Below are 20,971 nucleotides of genomic sequence, written 5' to 3' on the forward strand. Positions count from 1 at the left end.
TTTTATGCCTGTCAAACTGTGTTATCTCTGTTATTTCTCATAGATTCAACTAAAGAAATGAGAAAAAAATAATGTGTTTTTGTGACAAAATCAGTTGCTAAGTTGTCTATTATGTGTAGACACATGACTGGGTCGTCCTTTGAGTTAGGTGTCTTTTTTTATGCCTGAATGATTAGTGATCAGTGTTAAGTGGCTGGAGAACTATTGTTGAAGACCTCTTTAAAAGATAATTGACTCCTTGGAAGCAAAACGTAAGTAAATGAAAACTTTTGCAGAGTGTTGTATATCTGAAGCTCATATCTGCATTGCTCACACAGAACAGCTGAAATATTCGATTTCAGATACTCCTTAAAATAACACAGTAAAAACTGTAGCTGAATGAATCAATCTGGTGTTTTTTTACATGCTCTTTGGGCTGTGGGTTCCAGTGAGCTGAGCTTCTTTGTGAACAGCAGTGAAGAACATGTATGGGGTCATCAGGGCTATCTGGGTATGCTCTTTCAGCACACAATGCAGGTATTCCTCTAATGGCTCCTTGTGTCCCCTCAGTCTGTCTTATCATCTTGATCTATGCTTGTGTGCGTGTGTGTGTGCATAGCTGAACTGGTGGAGGTTTTTATAGTCTGGCTGCTCTGATGCTATTAGAGATTAGGATGTTAACACAGTCCCTCATCTGACTGCATCGATCTCAACCCTTGCGGTGGAATCACATTAATACTAACAACGTCAGGTTACAAGCTTTGTAGCTCTCTTTACCCCCCTCTCTCCTTTTACATCTGCTTCTCTGTCAGTGTTGATTTAAATTTGAATAACCAGCTTTCTTGTCAGTCTTTCAACAAGGAGAGGGGCCAGTTTAATGAATGGAACGATGGAAGGAAGATTGCAGAAGCAGAGGGAGACTAGAGGATGTGGAAATGACATGAGATGAAATTGTTTAAATCAGTCTTCCTCAGCTGCTTTGACACTAGTTGCGTTCACTGGTGGAGTGCATCAAGTCACAACTTAGGGTAAATGTAAAACTTTGTTTCATGGGAAATGGGAAAAATAAATAGCATGAATCAGTTTTGTCCATTTGTGGGCGGGCAATGAAAAATAATAATACTGAAAAAAAGGTTTGAAACTTAGCTGTGAATGCAAAATACTACATTTTCCTTCTTTAATACTTGCTATTTTTGTAATGAGTTTGAAGGCACAGTCTGAATATTTTGGTGTCCATCTCTCAATAGAGAAATGTTTGGTCCACTGGTATAAATCAAAGGAAAAACCAAAGTACTCTTTTCCATATCTGTGTCCGTCAGTGCAGTAGTGCATTGTATACTTCCTCTCACCTCCTCTGTGATCCCTGTGAATCCATCAAAACAACATGGGGGAGTAGGATTCAGACCAAAACACTGTCAGTCAGTGTCAGCCAAATTCAAGAAACTGTGACGGAGCAGTTGTGCATTTAGACCTAAAGTAAGCTACAATTGGAAAGCCCAGCAGGTGTGTTTTGATGACTTCCACTTCAGGAGAACACCTTCAACACAGCTTTTAGGGGAAGTTTTCATATGGTGAACTCCCAAATCTCTGAGCCTCTCAATACATGTTTTTTTGTGGTACACAGTACAATACATAAAGGTACAGTAATAATATGACGGTACAAAAATTATAATGTAATCATTGATTCTGAACAGTTTCCTGTAATATTAATACTGTCACCAATGGTGATGAATTGAATAATGTATTTGAATAAGTCCACCTAAAATGTGAACTGTACAACAATACATGCTGGTACCCATGGGCCATAATTACTCTAGGCCTTGACTCTTAGTCAGGGTTCTGTATTAATGTTACTCACGTGTTACTCATAACATTGACGCTGTTTACCAAAAGGCCATTAATTTACAGCATTTATAAAGTTCAGATAATAATGATGGCTAACAAGGGCAACAAGAAATGCAGGGAGATTTTAACTGGGACTTTATCTAATCAGTCAAAGAGAAACCACCTGAGTTTACTGTAGGTCTCCGGCTCTGTTTTTACTACAATTACAGCATTAGTTGCGTCCATTATTAGTTAATATAGTCAGTTAGTTGCTAAAAATGTTTTTCAGAAGCACAGTTGGGATAATTTCCTTCTTTTACCATAAGGTTGCAGCACTGTGCACATCATGTCTTGGCGTTAATTCAGCTGGAGCCGTGGAGAGTTACAAGCTAGCAAAAGGTAAGATGGTTATTTTAACTTAAGGAAAATAATTATTCATGTTTGTAATAAAATAATACATAAGGAAAAATTAATTTTAATTCAGTTTGGCGAAAAGAGGCAACATTTTAAGAATTGTCTTCTAAAAAAGCCATGGTTAAAATAAACAGTTGGCTAATGCATTTACCTAAACATGCTGTTAATTGTCCTATAAACATGGTAAACCTCCAGCAGATTAACATTTATGAAGGCAAAAAAAAAAAAATGAAGATACCACATGCTGAAGCCTGCCACTACATGATTTTGTTTGGCTAAAACATGCTGCATGTTAGATTTTCTAGGGTAAAGATGCTCTCAAAGTTGTTTTCTGGCTTTACAATGAATGCGAATGCATAGTATCACCTGACAGAATGAACAAGAAAGACATGCTATCTGTCTACTCCTAGTGATGGCTACTTTGGAAAAGAGGCCTGACTCAGGTATTACTGCCCGTGTGAGCTTGTGTGCATTTGTCTGCTTACAGCTACTTAAGAGGGATATTATGAGGGATTAAGTCTGGAATAAATTAGAATAAATTCACATTAATCCTTGTATGTTTGTTTTTAGTGACATTTGTTTTAAATTTGACATTATAATTCCAGCTTGGTGCTCGGGGGGAAACTAGCTTAACATTGTAAGCCACTGCAAGCTTTTAGCTAAGGTTCATAAAACAGACTTAGTGCCAAAACCTCTGTGACTGGGAATAACTGTGTGCTTTCTGTTGGTTTGAGTCCAGCTTAGTTCCGTGGGCTGTATATGTTTAATGAGTAACTTTGATAGCTGAGACTTGGAAATTGTGAAGAAAACCCCCACAGAGCCCTTATTAAACCAAAGCACCGGCTCACATTATGCCTCAAAGTCCTGCAGATCTGCCAAGAAAGTGAAGTTCCACACACGGTGTATGCTGAAGTGTGTGTCTGTAAATGTACATCTGTGTTATTCAGACATATGTGTAAGGGGGAGGGTGTGGAAAACCAGTGTTGAGAATCATATTATTTTTTTCAGCATATATTCTCAGTTCACTTCCCCTTCAGCTGTCCTCTCAGAAAACCCGTCTATCCATAGGTTCATCCATCCTTGCTCACGCTAAGCAGTGCTGTCTCGTTGCTATGGTTTCCATTATACTTCCTGCCTCCTTTGGTTTGAAGGACAAAGCACTGACAATAGGTAGATGGGTAGTATTTAAACAGAAGGGAAAGAGAAAGACTTAGTAAGCACACATATATGCTACTTTTTCTTTATTGTCACCCGTTGTTTAAGGTTATCGCTCACTCTCTGGTCTTTGAGCCACATCCCCTCAGTTCCAGGGGAGGTAGAAAGTCAGCTCAACACCAACACCTCCTTTGGCATTTGATGTTTAACTCTGTAGGCCGTATCTTTTAGCTGATCAATAAGCAGGTGGTACAGCACTCCCTCTACTCTCTACGGGACAGGCTGCAGTTACACAGGACTGCACCAAACGAAATCAGCTTGCATCAGGGCTGTGTTATGCTCAATGACTGTGCTGCACACTGCCAAACAGTACAGGAAAAAGGATTTGCTCCCAGATCTATAACCAGCAATTGCACATGCACACGCAACTGCTTTTGTGTGTTCGCATTGTGTTTGTATAAAGTCTTCAGGCTGTCAGAAATTAGGCTAAAACTGTGGACTTTATATAGCTGACCTGGTTGGAGAGTGAGGAGGATTCACTGCAGATGAGTGGGAAGAAAGAGGGTCTTGGGGTTTGTGTGTGTGTGTGTGTGTGTGTGTGAGACTGAAAAAGGAAAGGAAGGAATAGAGAGAGCAATGGAAAGCGCTTAAACACAATCCTTTCCCTGCCACACGCATCATCCCCTTCACTGTGTGATTCACTCACCCCCTCGCTTATTGTAAGGTTCTTAGGGCCTTCCTTAACTTTTAATAAGAGTCTTTAATAAGTCCCCAGATCATGGCTTGGTCGGTCAGGGCTTCTATTTCAACACAGCTCTGCTTAAGCTTACTCTAAAATAGATCTGCTCCCTCTTTTCTCTTCCCCCCCTCTGCCCCCGTTCTCTCGTCTCTATATTTCTCCACGAGATTGTAAAAATATTTAATAAACTTTGGACGAATGAAACAAGGTTGTATCGACCTCTGTGGTTTGTGTGAATATAATCAGTCTGACAAAGTTGTTTGACAGGGGATATTCCAGTTTTAGTACTACTTCCATCCTGAAGGTCAAATGTGGCAAAAATGTGATGTGAGATTTGTGTCATGTTGTTGTTTAACTCTTTCCCTCATAAGGAGATGATATTTGACTGCCTCCCCTGTGCCCTTAACGGCAGATATAGATGTTGTTTGATGACAATTAGACCATTCTTTTTAACTAACATCTAATGCAAACCCAGCTATTTTGTTCTATAAGTATGCCTGACATGTAACAGAAACTGCTTGGTTTAGAAAAGCCCTTCAAGGGTTACTCCTAACAGGCTTTCAAGGAGTAAAGAGGGATCATTTGGATTCCTAAACCTTCTCAACCAGGTATGTCTAAACCTAATACTGAGTCCCAAACCTAAAGACAGTCTTTATCATGAAATGTAAGAAATTATGTTAGAATGACTTGCTTTTTTTGTCCATAAAGTGAAATCAGCACGAGGAAAACAAGCCACACACACATGAACCGAATTGCTAAAGCAGCTTGGAAAATATGTAATCTTGCAGTTGCCAATTTCTACATGGTTTACTTTGGTGATTTTTTTTGTTGCGTCTCTGTGTCATACTTAAGTCAGTCTCTTTGGCCTACTTAGGCGTATTGTAAGTAGCACACTGAGCTGCAAGTCCTTTCCCTGTAGACTCAGGCTGAATAATTGAGTGGTGCCGAGGCAGGGTAATAAGCTACACTGCCACTGTAATAACCTGCTGGACAATGTGTGAGTGTGCGCTCATGTTGCATGGGCGCGGTAATGGCTGCTATTACTCGAGGGCTGGGGAAGCAGACAGACGCTGCTTAAGGAACCAGACATGTTATGTGAGCATATGTGCTTCGGTGTCTTTCGCATGCAGGCTGCAGTACAGATGCATGACCAGTTTAGTAATCTCAGTATCTAATGAATCATCTAGAGTAGGTTTCTGCCACAATTTACATCAGTTTATTCCCCATATAGTGATTTTCTCTTAATATATGTATGTCGTTTTTTATTCACTCAGTTTGATATAATATGAATTAGAATGTGAATTACAATGATATCATATCTATAAATAACTTCTACACATTAATAGACGTACAGAGAAAAATAAGAAGTTTAAAGACAGACAGCTGAAGTTGCCATGTGTGACCAGATGTATCAAACAAAACAAAAAAAAATGTCACTGACAGGTTTCATGTTAAATCTCATAATTGGTATGCTACTCAGTTTGACCCACTTTCAAAGGTGCTCTTGTTACCTGAAGGTAGAATTTTTATATACCAAATATTTTTTCTGCCCCCCACTGGTTTGCTTCAACTTTCTCCTCTTGTGTGTGTATATCTGAGAAATACTCCCCACTGTGAAATGGTACACACAACTCAGCAGTTTCCTCGCTGCCAAGCGCCAGTATCACTCTACAGCTGAATGAACCCCACCCCTGCTGTAATCTCAAACCAGCATCACTTAGATCCCATAAATTCTTAATGCACAGTCCTAAACCTGAAATTCTTCAAAACCTCCCTCAAGTTTCGCTCTGCTCGGTCCTCTTTTCATCTGTTTCTCTTTGGACGACAGACCGATTGGCTGCTTATTTGATTGATTTCTTGATTCTACTTAATAATTCAAAACTAAATGATAAACAAAATCCAGGTCCTTAACAGAGACTATACATCACATTGCCTGATGTCACCATCCTTCCTCCTTCTGCTTTGTACCTTTCACAGATGAAAGCAATGCCTCCTGGTTACTGAAACATGACAAATCAGAAGGAGAGTGGAAGAAAAGCCATTCATCACAAAGTTGGAGTTGACAACAGTTTTTCTGCAGCGTTGTGCATAGGTGAGTGTTTTTTCTCCCCTGGCTCTGTGTACACTTTGAAATACCCATCTCTTGCTGTTGTACTAGTGTATATGAGAACTGTGCAGAAATATTGTTCTTTTTGTGTTGTGCACAAAACCGACTGCTGCAAACGAACACCCAGACATTTCTTCTTGGCAGCCGTGTCTCCCTCCTTTTGTCAGTCTGTCCATGTCTTCATTTTGATTCTGACGTTTATCCACCGCCCCATGTTGACAACCAATATAATACCCTGTCATTCATTCACCTTGTTGCTTGGCTTGGGTCGCTCTAACAGAATCACCCTATTACCCAACTAACTAACTTGTGATATCACACACACATACATACACAGGCATTGAGTTTAAGCTGTCTATGTGATGGATGTGCCCTCTCAGACAGGACTGCTGTGTGTTGCATCTCAACCTTCAGCCTCACCTTCAGGCTATTACTAAGGCAGTGCTCTGTGTGTGTGAAGAGGGAGAGTGTTTGATCATCAGGACTTTTACCCAAAGTACTGTGCACTGTGTTAAAACACACACACCCACACACACACACACAGGGAATCTCCCCCTTTCACTTTCTCTCTCTGTCACACACATGCACACACAGGCTCCTAGTGTCTGATAAAGACCTTTTTGGCAGAGGCTCTCCTCTGTGCTGTGGGCTCATTAATGCTCCGAGTGTGTCCCTGTGACTGAGGACTAAGCCCTCAGCCCTTATCAACAACAGCAGGCCTCGTCGGCTACACACATACACACCAACACGCACAAAAATAGACACACAATGGATTATGAAGAGTGTGGATAAGTCGCCAACATCAGCTCAGATATCCCCTTACAGGACAATGACAGACACCCCCTCTCCCATCCCACTGTCACAGTCGTGGAGAGTGTGTTTGTGCTTAAGGGCTGGAGCGGAAGTGGATAGTACTGCTTTCCAATTGATCCGTTTGTATTTGTTGATCCATCTGTACACAGTCCCTATCATGGATAGGTCATTTTTGCCTGAGCGTGTTGGGTGCAAACTTGGGCATTGTTCGCCGTGTGTTATTTCAGCTCAGGATGACACAAAAGCTTACGCCTACTCTCCTTGCGAGTACTATTTGTTTCCTTTAGCGCACACACAGATGCTCGCCCAAACACAAACTGTGTGGTTATTTGCATATTTATTACTGCACTGTGCTTGTGCTCAACAAATTGATTGTCTGTGTGTGTGTGGTTAACTGGGTGTTGGTGTGGACTAACGTTACAAACCTGGTTCAGGAAGGACAGTATGGACAGATGCTGGTTTATGGCTATTTCACGTTGGCACAATTTGTTCAGCTTGGTGTACTATTATTATTCCTTTATCCTGATGCACAGCAACACCCACCTAGCACATTCAGCCACGTGCACATACCTGCATACCTGGGCAGAATGCTACACATGCATTACCACCATAGGACTTGTAAGGCATTTGAACTCTGGAGGGATTTTTACTGTAGTGGTTGTGTTCTCATTGCGTTGGGGTTTTTAATGGGTGTGCTTAGGTGTACATATATGTCAACAGGAAGTGCAGATACTGTCTTAAATGACATAATACTGTTTATTAGTGTATAAGCAACAGGTTATCAATAAAACAGGTTCCTTGTGGGTCTCTTTCTGCAGAGAGCATTTGATGATGGTAGGACTTTCTACAGAATAGTGGCACGAGCAGCATTTCTTCTTCAACAAGATTGCAGCACTTGCTGTGTAGCAACAACTGAATGAACTGACTGTGGATGGTGTCATTATCCCAGATGGATAAAATTACTAAATTAATTTAAAAAAAAATATAGAATAAGTTGACAAATACAAATAAGTGGACTTTAAAACACCTCTATTTGGCATGCCTCTGTACTGTAGCAGCACTGTACTGTTTTTATCCTTTCATTGTTTTATTTTAAATTGTGTTATTAAAAAATTGTTTTTCAGGAATGCATGCACAAATTCTGCATTTTAATAAATGTTCTCATAGATTTTCAGTGGATTTTATTGGCCTGGGAGTCATGACAGTTGCTCTTAAAGCCCTCCGAGCAAAAACAATGCAAATTACCAAAATGTATGTTGTCATTTTTATTTTTATTTATTTATTTATTTTTTAGATGCACGGGTTTCATCTCATCACGTCCCTCTTTCTTCTTCATCTCACTCCCGAAATTACTCTTGGAGCAGCAGATGCAGAATTTACAGCATATACAAAAACATTGTTTTTAAATTTCATTCGGAGCTTTTTAATCTTAGCTCTTTATACAAGAGAACAAGTGGACCGGATGTCCTCTGGTGGGTTCAGATCTAATCATGTTGAAAGGCAGCCAGTGTTGCTTGCGGCGCTCGATAATTGGTTGACCTCAGAACCGCTCCAACTCTTTTTGAGGATTTGATATTTTAAAGCTGATGTTAGAATGGAAACGGCTGGTACTAACGATGGTTCTCCCTGCTTTGCTGTCTAATTCATCAGATTGTCCTCCTAGATTTGGAACAGTCAGGCGTCTGGCTTCTTACTCACAGCGATGTTATGATTAATATGGCTCATTAATAACTACATCTCAGGCCTGGAGAGATGGAGAAGCAGAAAGGGCAGGGTTTGAGTGAGAAACAGTGGGAAAGCTTTGTCAGTGATGTAACAACACTTGGAGAGGGAGCCGAACTTGAGAACACAATCTGAAATGAGTTTGTCGGTTTACTTGTCAATGGTTTATTATGTTGGAAAATTTGGGAAATTTATATATCTGCCTTTTTGTTTATGTGTTGAGTGGGCAGGATGTGGTGGGCTATATGTGCTGTGTTAGTTTTGTGTATGTGTATGATTGTAGCCTTGGCATATCTGGTGCATGTGTGTGTTCCTTTTTTCTGTTAAGGGAATTGAGAAGCATCTCTTTAATTTGGCCTATAATTGAATTTGGCCCATGGGCATGCCATAATCTTCAGAGAGATGGCAGCAGATGAGAAGGGGATGAGAAGAAGTGGCAGAGAGAAAGAGAAGGGGACAAGAGGAGAGGCAGCAGAGAGAGGGAGAGGGTGGAGAAAAAGGAGGTGGCATATGGACGGGAGATGAGAAAATGTATAGTGGGAAGAAAAGGGGGATAGTAGGGAGGCAGGGGATGGGGGAGGACACAGCATTGCATCCTCAGTCATCTGTGAGACTTCATAAGTACTGGGTGCATGGGCGAGTGGCTGGCAGTCAAGTCAATATGACATATGAATATTGCAGGAGCCATTCTCTCGCCTCCTGCCCTCCTCAATTATTAACGTCTGGCTCAGAGTTGGCTCAACTTTTACTTGAGGCATTCCTCTCCAATACTCCTGAAAACGAATGAGAAACACAGACAGATGGACAAATAGACATAAAGACAGCAGAAAAAAGGCAACAGTCAAGTAGACAGCGAGGCACACAATGTAGATGGAGCAGAAAGAGATGAGGTTTTCAACATTCCCGACAGTTCATGTCTGCAGAGAAGAAATGGACTTTGTTGGCTCATTTCAAACAGACCAAAATAAACGAAAGATCTGCAGCACTAGCCATACAGATGGCCACCCTGCTCAGGTCAGTGTGTCTTCAGGCAACATGTTTGATAACAAGATGTCTGTTACACTCCATATTCACAAATGTGCTAATGTTAAATGTTTTTGAAGGGTGTGAAAGAAATTAAAGATCTTACCCTTTGAAAAATATCAATACTGTGGAGTTGTGTGTAATGGTAATTTGCAAACATCAGGTTAAAAAACACATGGAAGTCATAAATAATTTGTTTAACTGTAATGGTTTCAGTTTTAAATTACAGATCAAAGCTCATTATATTTCTGATTTCCTTTTGTCTGCTTTATAAGGCCTGACTATACTTACTGACCACTTTATTAGGCACACCTGTTCTGCTCATTAGCAGAAGAAAATCGAATCAGCCAATCACTTGGGGCGATCGTGGCTCAAGAGTTGGGAGTTTGCCTTGTAATCGGAAGGTTGCCGGTTCGAGCCCCGGCTTGGACAGTCTCGGTTGTTGTGTCCTTGGGCAAGACACTTCACCCGTTGCCTACTGGCGGTAGTCAGAGGGCCCGGTGGCGCCAGTGTCCGACAGCCTCGCCTCTGTCAGTGGCTACAATGTAGCTTGCCATCATGTGTGTGATAGTGTGTGTGAATGGGTGGATGACTGAACGTGTAAAGCGCTTTGGGGTCCTTAGGGACTAGTAAAGCGCTATACAAATACAGGGCATTTACCATTTGGCAGCATTTGGGCGTGTAGACATCCTCAAGATGGCATACTGAGTTCCCTGTACCCAAAGATCCCAGTCCAATGCAGCACCTTTGGTGGAACAGGAGAGTCTCATCGTGATTGTGCAGACAACAAATCTGCAGTAACTGTGTGATCTTATCACATTAGTACAACCTAAGAAAACATGAGGATTTTTTCCAGCACTTGTTGCTACAACAAATTAGGGTAGTTCTGAAGGCAAATGAGGGTCCTGGCAAGGTGTACCTAATAATAAAGCAGCTGTTATATTTATATTAAACTAATAACTAGTCTGTTATGGTAACTTGTAGGGAATGTCATCATTTTTACTGCACCCCGTACTCAAGGGTGGAGTGCTAGAGAAAGCTAACACTTATTTTTAGGGCTATAATCTTTAAAGAGTGGTCGAAACATGCCCAGGGAGTGTCAGAAAGTATTTTTACTTTAAATTACATCATTGGTTTCTGAATTCATCTGAAACATATGGTTTGTGATATATATATTTTTCAGTATAAATTGGAAATGTGCAAAAAAAAGGAGCTTAATCTATAATTGAGAAAACTTTTGTTTTGGTGCCATGCTGTCATCTTTCATCCATACTGCATAAGTGCACAGAAATGTAAGGTAGTAGTTATTCACAGCCAGACTCTAATTGGCTTCAGTCATTGTGTCAGGAGGTGGACCCAGTCAACCTACGTGCTACGAGCTACACTGCTGATATGCTAAACATAAATTAAGCAGGATGTTTGGAGGATGACCATTAAAATGACTGATAACTAATGTCATTTCCAATTAGTGTTAAGTATGATTTAAAAGCATTAAAGTGTGACATTAAGCCTCTGAGTGTGTCACATCGGATATGCACAAGTTCATGACCTTAAATGTGATGAATCCATGAAATAAAGTTTTGAATAGGTCACAGCTGCTACACTGAGTGTGACTCTTTATCCTTGAGTGACATCATCATTGGGCAAAGTGTTACCCTGATGCCAGCCTAGTTGCTGACATTATGGCTCTTGTTGACCCTACTGGCAGGTGAGGTACAAAGATACCAAGGTGGGAGAGGTGGGCAAAGAGGTGCTGTAATGTAACAAGGCCAGAGGGTGGGGAGGGTCAAATTAATTGACAGGGTGTCAGCACAGCAACAGGGTGATCAGGGCGTAAGAGCTTCTACCCAGCTGGGTAGTAGATTTGGAAAGTGGATGTCAAGGTCTCCTATGCTGTTTACACACTTCACACAAAAAGTCCACATTCACAAACACACACAGGCACACACGTTGCCTGTGTTTTCAGTGCTGACCTTGTTGGGCTGACAGAGTTAGCAGGCGCAACACCTCTCTTTGGCAGCATCATCTGTTTGCTTAGAGCAGAGCAGTGCATTACTGTGTGTATGTGTGCTTATCTGCATTGTCTGTGACCCCCCCCTCATTGGACTTAGTGATTCATCCCTTACATATCCACAAGTTAAGGCATTGTAGAATAAACAGGAAAAGAGTGAGAAAGGGTAGAAAGAAACGATGGGTTTTCAGTTTGCTGTGTTACATTGTAGCTTGTTTTTCTGGCTTTGGCAATAACAGATCAGATAGTCAAGTTCAGTTCAGACAGTTCAATCTTTGAACTTAACTCATGAAAGCAGAATTGACAAGTTACACACATGCAGCTTTAGGTTGTTTTTTTTCCAGCCTGCATCTTTATAATCTTTTTGCATCTACATTCAACGTGTGCTGTTCTGATTAGGTCCCTGCTGTGAACACGCAGAATCAGAGTATTTGCTCCTGAGTGAAGATAAAAGAGTGAGCTACATCTTTTTATTCCCAAGAGGCATCACCCATACAGAAAAGCAATAAAAAAAAACCCCATAAGAATCACCCATTTAAAACAGCAGTGAATGCCTTGTAAGGCTTGCATGTCTCTCACTTTTACTCATGAAAGTGGGCATACGCTCATGTTTTGGCCTGTATAGTGTGAATGTGTTGTCCTAGTTCACCTAGCATTTTCTGACCTTTAGTCTTATTTTGGCTGAGGCTGATTTTTAGAGCATGAGCAGTTGGTCTGGTTACCGCGGCTCACTACATGTTCAATGTTGACTGAAATATACCAGCTAATGCTTGGTCAGATTCTTAAGCTTGTTTATTTTACCCAACGGATGCTTGCAATACACTGACTCGCTCACAAGTCAAACATGATTTTCATGGGGAAAAAAGGAATTTGTTGAATGTATTTATGTTTCCAAAGTAGAAGATTTTTTTTTCCCCTAACACCTTAATTTTTGTCTTACTTTGATCACCTTTTAATATTTTGGTTCATCTGATTGTTGGGGTTTTCTCTGTTTTCCCTGTATTATTGGAGGGTCTTTACCTTACAATATGAAGTGCCTTGAGGCAACTGTTTGGTGCTATATAAATAAAACTGAATTGAATTTAATTGAATGTTTTAGAGTTGGTATTGTTACTTTATAATGTTAACAGAGTTTTTGTTACTGCTGCTTCCAGAACCATTAAAAGAGGCGACAAATATGTATACAGATGTTAAGAGTCATGCTTCATGTGATTCTAGGCTAAAACTAAGTGCACCCCGTGATTGTGTAGCATTTTGTAGAACCACCAGCAATAGCTTGATGTAATCATGGTCGACTCAATTACTGCAAGGTGCCCAGGTTGTGTGGCTATAAAACAAGCCCTAATCATCATCCCTCCTGACAGTAGGTATAAAGTCTTTGTGCTTTAAACCACAAAGATTGGTTTTCACCAAATGTGGTGCTCTACCGTCTTCCCAAACACCTCCACCTTGGTCTTGTCTCTTCCAAAGGATATGGATCCAAAAGCCTTGTGGTTTGTTGAAATGCAACTTTGCAAACCTAAGTCATGTTACCATGTTCCTTTTAGAGAGAAGGGGCAACCCTTCCCAACAAGCCGTACTTGTTTAGGGTTTTTCATGTACTCAGGAACTGTCATGAACTTCTCTGAGTAGTGCATTGTCTAAACTTGGACCCTGTGAACTTTAATTTTCACATGGCTCTATGGTGTATTGCCACTGAGCCTAACAATATGACTTTGGGTCCATATTGCTCTGCCCTAGGAGAAGGTATAGATTATTTTGAAGCTTTCTAACAAGGTATATTTCATATGTCTATATATATCTATATATATATCTATATATATACATACATACATACATACATACATACATATATAAAAAATAAATATTTTTTTTAACTTGCCTGGAAGGGTTTGAATATGTGTATGGACAGACTGGTAAGTGAGAATGTTTGTGTGCTCAGATTCAGAGTGGCTAAAATGCCTGTATTTGTGTAGCAGTGTCCCTGGCTGTGCGTTGCTGTTGTAGCAGTGATTGACGAGGAACTGTGAGTGTGCAGTATAGGAGCAGAGCTCAACCCCATTTGACTGATCTGTAAATATTCCCTCTTTCTGCTGCCTCAGCAAGTCTCTGCAGGAGCACAACACATGGATCACAATGGCAGGGTACAGGCAGGGAGGGAGCAAGAGGTGTGGGGAAAACTAACAAGTACAGGCGAATGATGCGGGCTGGGGGGCTGTGGGGACTGGAGAAATGGTTGGAGGAAACAGTGAGAGAAGAGTGGGGCTGCAGAGCTCTTTTCATCAGAACTGCAACACTGGGTCCTGAGGCCCTGTTGGAGCATAGCCAGAACCACAAAGCAGCAAACACAGAGGTTCAGTTTACTCTTTTTTTCCTGTTGTTCTTGCGCTCTGTGTATCTCTGTCCTTCTTTCATGTATCACATCTTAATCTAACAAACTCACAGTGGAAATTGCAGGGAAAGATGCGATGTGTCTCAGTTCATTAGGAGGTTTGAAATTCTGGTGCATAATCAAAAATATGAACAAAGTCGATGCTGGTTAAAAAGAGGGTAATTGGAATAATTATGTTTTAATAACTAGTGTGTTTAGGAAATATAGAGCTAAAGCTAAAAGACAGCAAATTTTTGGACTGAGAGCAACAGACACCAACAGAGAAACACAAAGAGAGAGAGGTGCAGGTAGCGAGGCTGTTACCTCAGTCTTGCTCTCCTGGGTGTTCAGTCACTCTCTCTCTGCAGTCATGGTGGGAGGCAAATGCTTGGCTTCAGATGAAATGGACATATTGATATTAAAGGCCGCCCCTGCAGTGGAGCATTCCTAGGTAATTGTCTAAAGTAAAAAGACATTTTAGTCATGACCTTTTTGAATCTATTTCTTTTACACATTTCTGTCTGATGCACTCATGCACTCACAGAAATGCGCATACTCTCATCTTCACATGCTGAGTGTTTTGGGGTGGAACTAAAATCTTTTAAAGCCACTTTGTAAGGTTGGTCCATTGGCTAATTCTATTCAGTGTGAAATGAAATTGCAAGCCTCGGTGAGGCATGTCCAAGTCTTGATTCAGAGGCCTGCAGCTTCTTTAAAGGCAGGATTTAAAAAGAGCAAAGGTTTGACACAAAGTGGCTTTGTTGATTGCATGAAATTAGGTCCTGCATATAGGCTTTTTACACAGCTCTGCTCTTTTTCTAGACCCTGTTCTCCTTCTTACTTATATAAAGCCTGCGAGCATTTCCATTACTCTTTTGACAGAAGCCTATGACAAAAGCGTTCCTGTGTGGTAATATGATTACATTAACATGGAGGAATGGAGCCAGTTGGTCCTAGAAAGCTCAAATCAAACAGGCTCTTGGAATGTCTGCTATTGCATTTAGCAAGACAAAGACAACTGGAGATCTTCCAGTGTTATTAGAGAGCTTTGTCATTCTTTTAACTTTGGTACCTGTTTATAATTTGTATCTATCCTCTTGTGTCTGTTTTGCATTTTCTCAAAGGGATTCTTGAGGCTCAAATACTGCCAAAATAGATCAAACTTAGCTACCAATGAACGTAGTAGCACTGTTATCTGCTGTCATGGCGTGGTTCACAAGCAATGTGTGCAGTGCACAGCATAGCAATAGAGACCAGAGTGCCTAGAGATGCACCGATCGACTGTCCAGGGACCAGAATTGGCGGATTTAGTGTTCTCAGTCCAGACCAGTTACTGAGTGACTGGCTGGTTGGCCTTACGCATGTCTGATTATGATCCTTTTCATACATGTACAACACGCACATAGTGGTGCAGGTAAGTAAATTGGTTTTAAGACATGTTTTAAAAGTGGTAAATCCCCTTAACCCTGCTGAACATGGATGTTTTAAAGAAGCTAACAAAATGAAAGTGGGTCTAGTTAAAGCTGACCAGAAATCAGAGTCAGCTGTAAGGGCCCATTTTATCCACTAGACATTGGTTGCATCATGTACTGACCGTGATGTCATCGCACACCTAAATGTATTTATACTTCCTGTATAGCCCATGTGCTGCAATGGCAAAACACACGGGGGTTACACAAGTACTCGACCAGCTGAAACGACACCAAAACATGGCTTGCACCAGTGGATGTGATGCCACTTTTGTCGTACAGTAAACAGCGAGTATAATGTTCCCGTACGCCAGCAGTTTCGATATGAGCAGTCAGAACATCAAAGCATTTACAAGCAAAATTATGGAGATGAGTAAAAAAGAGAAAAGAGTCAATGTCCTGTTACCTGGTGAAATTATAAACGTAATGGAAAATGATGTAAGCACATTTCTTTTGTTCATATAAATCTTTTGCTTTTGTTTGGTAACGTAAAATATGTTAGGTAAATGTCGATATATACAGTATGGCAGCATTTTTTTTTTAGATCCTGTAATTTAACTATTTACCACTTGAAGTAACTCTTAAAGCTCCTTTTTAAATGTATTCCAGGTCGTTTTATAGAACAAAATTGATGCGTGTGGATCAGAAGTTAGAGTCAGGGGGGTCTCCGCTTATGCAGCTACCCTTGAAATAACCCAGAAACCATTCTAATGTCAAACTTTGTCTTTATTGACATATACTGAGATTTGAAAACTGGTCATTAAGGATACAGGGGAGGTCGTCAAATGTGAAAAACTGTATGGGGGAAAGAGTTATTGCATTTTGGGGGAAATGATAACATTTAATAGGTTATTTCATTATGAAAATAACATTTTGCATTAAAGATTTTTTTTTGTATATATTACCAATTATAGTGGAATCAGAAAACATCAGCATTGGGAGGTCACCTTTAATGTCAGACTCACAAATCAAAAATCAGAATTAGCCAAGAAAATTATATCTTTAATGCGTTAAACTTGCTGCTGAAAGCCAATGGCCAAATGAGGGCTGGACGTATTGACAAAGTGGTTGTTGCACATGAAGGTTACCTTTCTCGCAGACGGTGTGACTCATGTCTTATTAATGTGTTTTTGATTTGGCAACTTATAAAAACTTAGTTGTGTGTTCTTTACCCTGGTGCTGTTACACCCCGGCACAGTTTAGGCATGTTTTTAGGCAATTAGTTCTTTTTTTGCTAGCAGAAAGAATTGACTTGTGTTGCATGAATAATTTGATTTGTATTGCATGAATTCAGAATTGAAATCATGCAATACAAAGTCGCTGGAGATTCGTTAATTGTTTTCCTTTTTGTGCGTGTGGGACTTAACTGTTCTGTTTTTCATTTGAGTGAGAAAAGCAAGTGTTTCATGCTCTTGAAACACTCTGTTGTTCCACCACTAAGTGCTATTGTTCTAGTTCAAGACAGCATTTAAACGTATGTATTAAATTTGTGTTTTGGTTAAAAATAGGCTGTCAAAACACCATCTGAAGTTGACAGGTCTGCACTGACACTCCTCTATATGGATATTATACAAAGCACTTTAAGACACTATACAGAGTATTATAGGAAGCCATTGAAGGCAAGCAGCGATGCAGGCTGCATAATTCAGTGCTATTCAGCTGTCATATTTTATTTTCAAGTCATACTTGAATTACTTGGGTAAACTGAGTGTAGACACACTTTGCATTGTTCTTCAGACTGGCATTGGTATGATGTGATTAAAGAAAGCGTTTAGTTTTTCTGTTCTTTTAAAGATTTTTCCATGTCTGTAGTTTGCTAGACAGGGTTGTATTTAGTTTGCCAGGTGATACATGAACCTACTTGACGATATTATTAAGCAAGAGATCTTTCTGAAGATAACAATTGAGCCTTTAAAACCTTTTCATACTTCACAAAAACCCAGATGAGATCACTGAACCATGAAACCAACAGCGAGTGATTCAAAGCACAGACAAATTTGTTCAGATGAAGGCTTATTGAGGGAGGTTTCATCAGACAAATTAATAATACTGAGACAGATATGAAAAGCACTGTGTTATATATACAAGTATTTTAAACTAATGTTGCCTGTGGAGTCCAAAGAACTGCTGAGAACATAGCAGTTAGGCATAAAGACTTGTTTTTAGACAGTGTTGTTTATAATGAATGCTGTACCACACTGGAGGCCATAAATGGACAAGAACATCACGTAGTGATGGTCTGAGCTGGAATATTGGAAAGTGAGAAAATGTATCAGACTATATGTTCTCTAAAGAGCACCATTATCAGTATACATTGAATTAACAGCTGGAACCTGATGGTAGAGTCTGAGCTATGTCAAGTGTTTAGAAACTGCTGCTATGAAAGGGTACATTTTAACTTGAGGAGCCAGCAGATCTCCCAAGTATCACTCTCTTTTACACAACATTCAAATTCAGCTGCTGTGGTAAGAAAAGCTAATGGATGCTCTTTAGGTTTGTACAGAGTAAGAGGTGCTTCAGCTAAGAAATATGCCGGAGATACCTTATCTATGTAAATATAAATGCATAAATAGATAAAATTGAGTGGTGCTTATGATCCTGATTAGTGATTTTTGTGCACACTAATTTAGTTTAGTCGAAGCTAGTCTATAACAAATTATAGCAGCCCATATATTTGTGATATCAGGAAAATAACCTTTTCTGCTTTAAACTTATATTTAATCTTTGCACACTAAGTGTTTTTAGACACCAAGTTGTGGAAAGGTTTCAAATTTATTTTACATACTTCTCAAAGCTTAAGATTCATACTGAAGTTTCCAGTTTTTCTCTTGTAATTGTCTGTCATGCACTCTGCATGATAAAAGGGCTGCAGCCTTACTCTAGCACATTCACGCTGATGCTCTAGCCTGTCTCTAACAGTTTCATATTCCTGCCTAAAACTCAGTCTGGTGATGCAATGGATACCACTAAGCACAGAGCAGAATTTATTTCACAAGCTGACATTACTTTAAACTATTAGACCATATTTGGTTTAGCTTTATGTGCTTATCAGTTTGAGGATTTGATAGATGTGCGTGTGTACTGTAAATGTTTTTGCGGACACTGACGTTAGAAAGGACAGAAAGGACAATACGGCTATTGTGGTGATTGATCTTTAAAGTTGAGTGGTTTCACATCTGATATCAGGTCGGACAAAACATCCCACTCTTAACACGCCGGCGTGTCACTCTGTGTGTGAAAGCAAGGGGAGAAGTGGGCATTATAACCTCGTTATGACCCCAAGTTGTTCTCGTAATTAAAAGATAACCTTTAATGAGGCTTTGTCCTCAGAAGCGCTATCCGTGGAAATGTCACATTTAACCAGATGGGAACACATCCTGGGTTTGCACGCACATACATGCGCGCATTAATGTGAACACACACCCATAAGCACATACACATACAGTGGGGAATGTGTTAAAAGTGTCCTGTCATGCCATAAATGTCATCTGACTGTAACATTCAGGGACTGCCTCTGTGCTTTTTGCAGATGGATCGTGTGGGTGGGAAGGAAACGGGCTGGGAAAGATCAGCCTGTCACAATGTGTTGTCATCATGTATTGAGGAGAACAGTGAGCTGAACACATGAACAAATTAGTGTAATCTGCACATAGTTTTTTTATGAAGTCAAGTTGTCATAGCAGAATCTGTTCCATACAATTAAATATCTGATTATTGAACCTGATTTTCTTGACAAAACAATGTCAGAATCATTTCATTATCAGGGTCTCTGGCAGCTGTGCATTCTCTAGATTGGGTTTAAACCCAGCAGGGAGAAACTCTTTGCACAATCAGACCCACTGCTCTCTCTGTGTGCTCAGTTTCTTTTTGATCTCTCCTCTCTTTTCTCTTTTCTGCACGCTTTCTTCTATTTGCCTCCTTCCTGCTTCCTATCTGGCTTTTCTTTGAACAAAAACAACTTTTTCTGACAGTCCATTTATGAGGAGATGGATTGATGTGTGTAAGTTGTATTTTCAAAGATACACCCCCACTAAAAAGGAAACCTAAACACACACTCATACTTAAACACACAGATACACACACGGAGTACCGTTTCACATACTGCTAGATATCCATCGGGGAGCTATTGTTTGTAATAAGGTTAAACCTTGCACTGGTTGTGGTCACTGAGGTAAGCTCCTGAGCTGACATAGTTTTTTATTAGGAGTAAATAGATTTGGCTGGAAACTACTCCCCACACATTCATTTGACAAAAGCAATAAAGTCAAGCTGGAACTCTTATGACACTTGGATAGTTCTGCGGGGCTTTTATGATGCTGCTTTATTTAAATATCCATGAATATATCAGAAATGTATAGATGACTCTCCACGTCAGATAACTACTCGGATAATTTTGGAAGAGGAAATAGGATTTCTTTGAATGAGATGCAACAAATACTTGTAGGTTGCGAGTATATGAGAGACATCCCATGCACGTACACACGCACACAAATGCAATGTACATTTTAGCATGTTGGCATTAGGGGGGAAAAGTGACATGTTTGGCTATTCATTGCTGCTGTAGCAGAGAGTGAGGATGTGTAAGTGTCATTTCACTGTAAATCGGTTTAGAAGTGAAACTGTCAGCTTGCATCAAACAGATATGTGACGACTTTTGAATGCTGAAGAGGTGCGTGTGTGTGTTTGTTTATGTTGGCTCTTCTGCACTGCAGCCTAATGCAGAGATGTACTCTTCTACTGTATTGGCTACATCCCACACCCTTGTGCATACACGCGCACGTACACACACGCTGGCTTGCATAGTGTCAAGATGTACCAGCAGACACAATCACATAGACATTCCCCCTGCATCTTGTGCTCTCGTCACGCCTCCCTGACATTTTCTCATTGTCTGAATCTGAGATGAATACACACACAAACAAACACACACATACGCAGTCGCACAAATTATACCACCCGCACGAACACGTTCTTTAGGTTAGAGGACAATTTGTTCAGCATCTGTGAAATTAGACATGGGGTTACAATGTAGCCTTTTCAATACTGATCACTGTCAAGTCTCTGCGTTAGTGTGTCTCTCTCTCTGTGTGTGTGTGTGTGTGTGTGTGTGTATTTGTGCATTTTATTCAGAAGAGAGTTAAAAGAAACTCATTGTGTTAAGTTGTTTTGTGAATTTGTAGTGAGCCCCAGTGGTTTAACTTAATTCATGTAGCATAAGCAGAACATCTTCACCTTCTATATATTTATGGACCTGCAACATGATGCTTTTTTTCTTCATGTGGCTGAAAAAACTGCTTTGTGTAGGAGTGACTAGGGCTGGGTATCGTCACTGATTTCTAGAATC

At 40.2% G+C, this 20,971-nt stretch overlaps 1 protein-coding gene across 1 annotated transcript in view; it reads left to right on the forward strand.

Annotated features, from left to right (window-relative positions):
* The first annotated feature begins 2,065 nt into the window (after nucleotides 1–2,065).
* dab1a (DAB adaptor protein 1a) overlaps nucleotides 2,066–20,971 on the forward strand; it is a 255,652-nt gene continuing 236,746 nt past the window's right edge. Inside the window, exons 1-2 of the mRNA XM_080296976.1 lie at nucleotides 2,066–2,202; nucleotides 6,089–6,203. The gene's annotated coding sequence lies outside the window, so the exon portion shown is untranslated. The remainder of the gene's footprint in view (nucleotides 2,203–6,088; nucleotides 6,204–20,971) is intronic.

This window comes from Astatotilapia calliptera, chromosome 23 (genome assembly GCF_964374335.1).
Source record: "Astatotilapia calliptera chromosome 23, fAstCal68.1, whole genome shotgun sequence".
In the NCBI taxonomy this organism is placed as follows: domain Eukaryota; kingdom Metazoa; phylum Chordata; class Actinopteri; order Cichliformes; family Cichlidae; genus Astatotilapia; species Astatotilapia calliptera.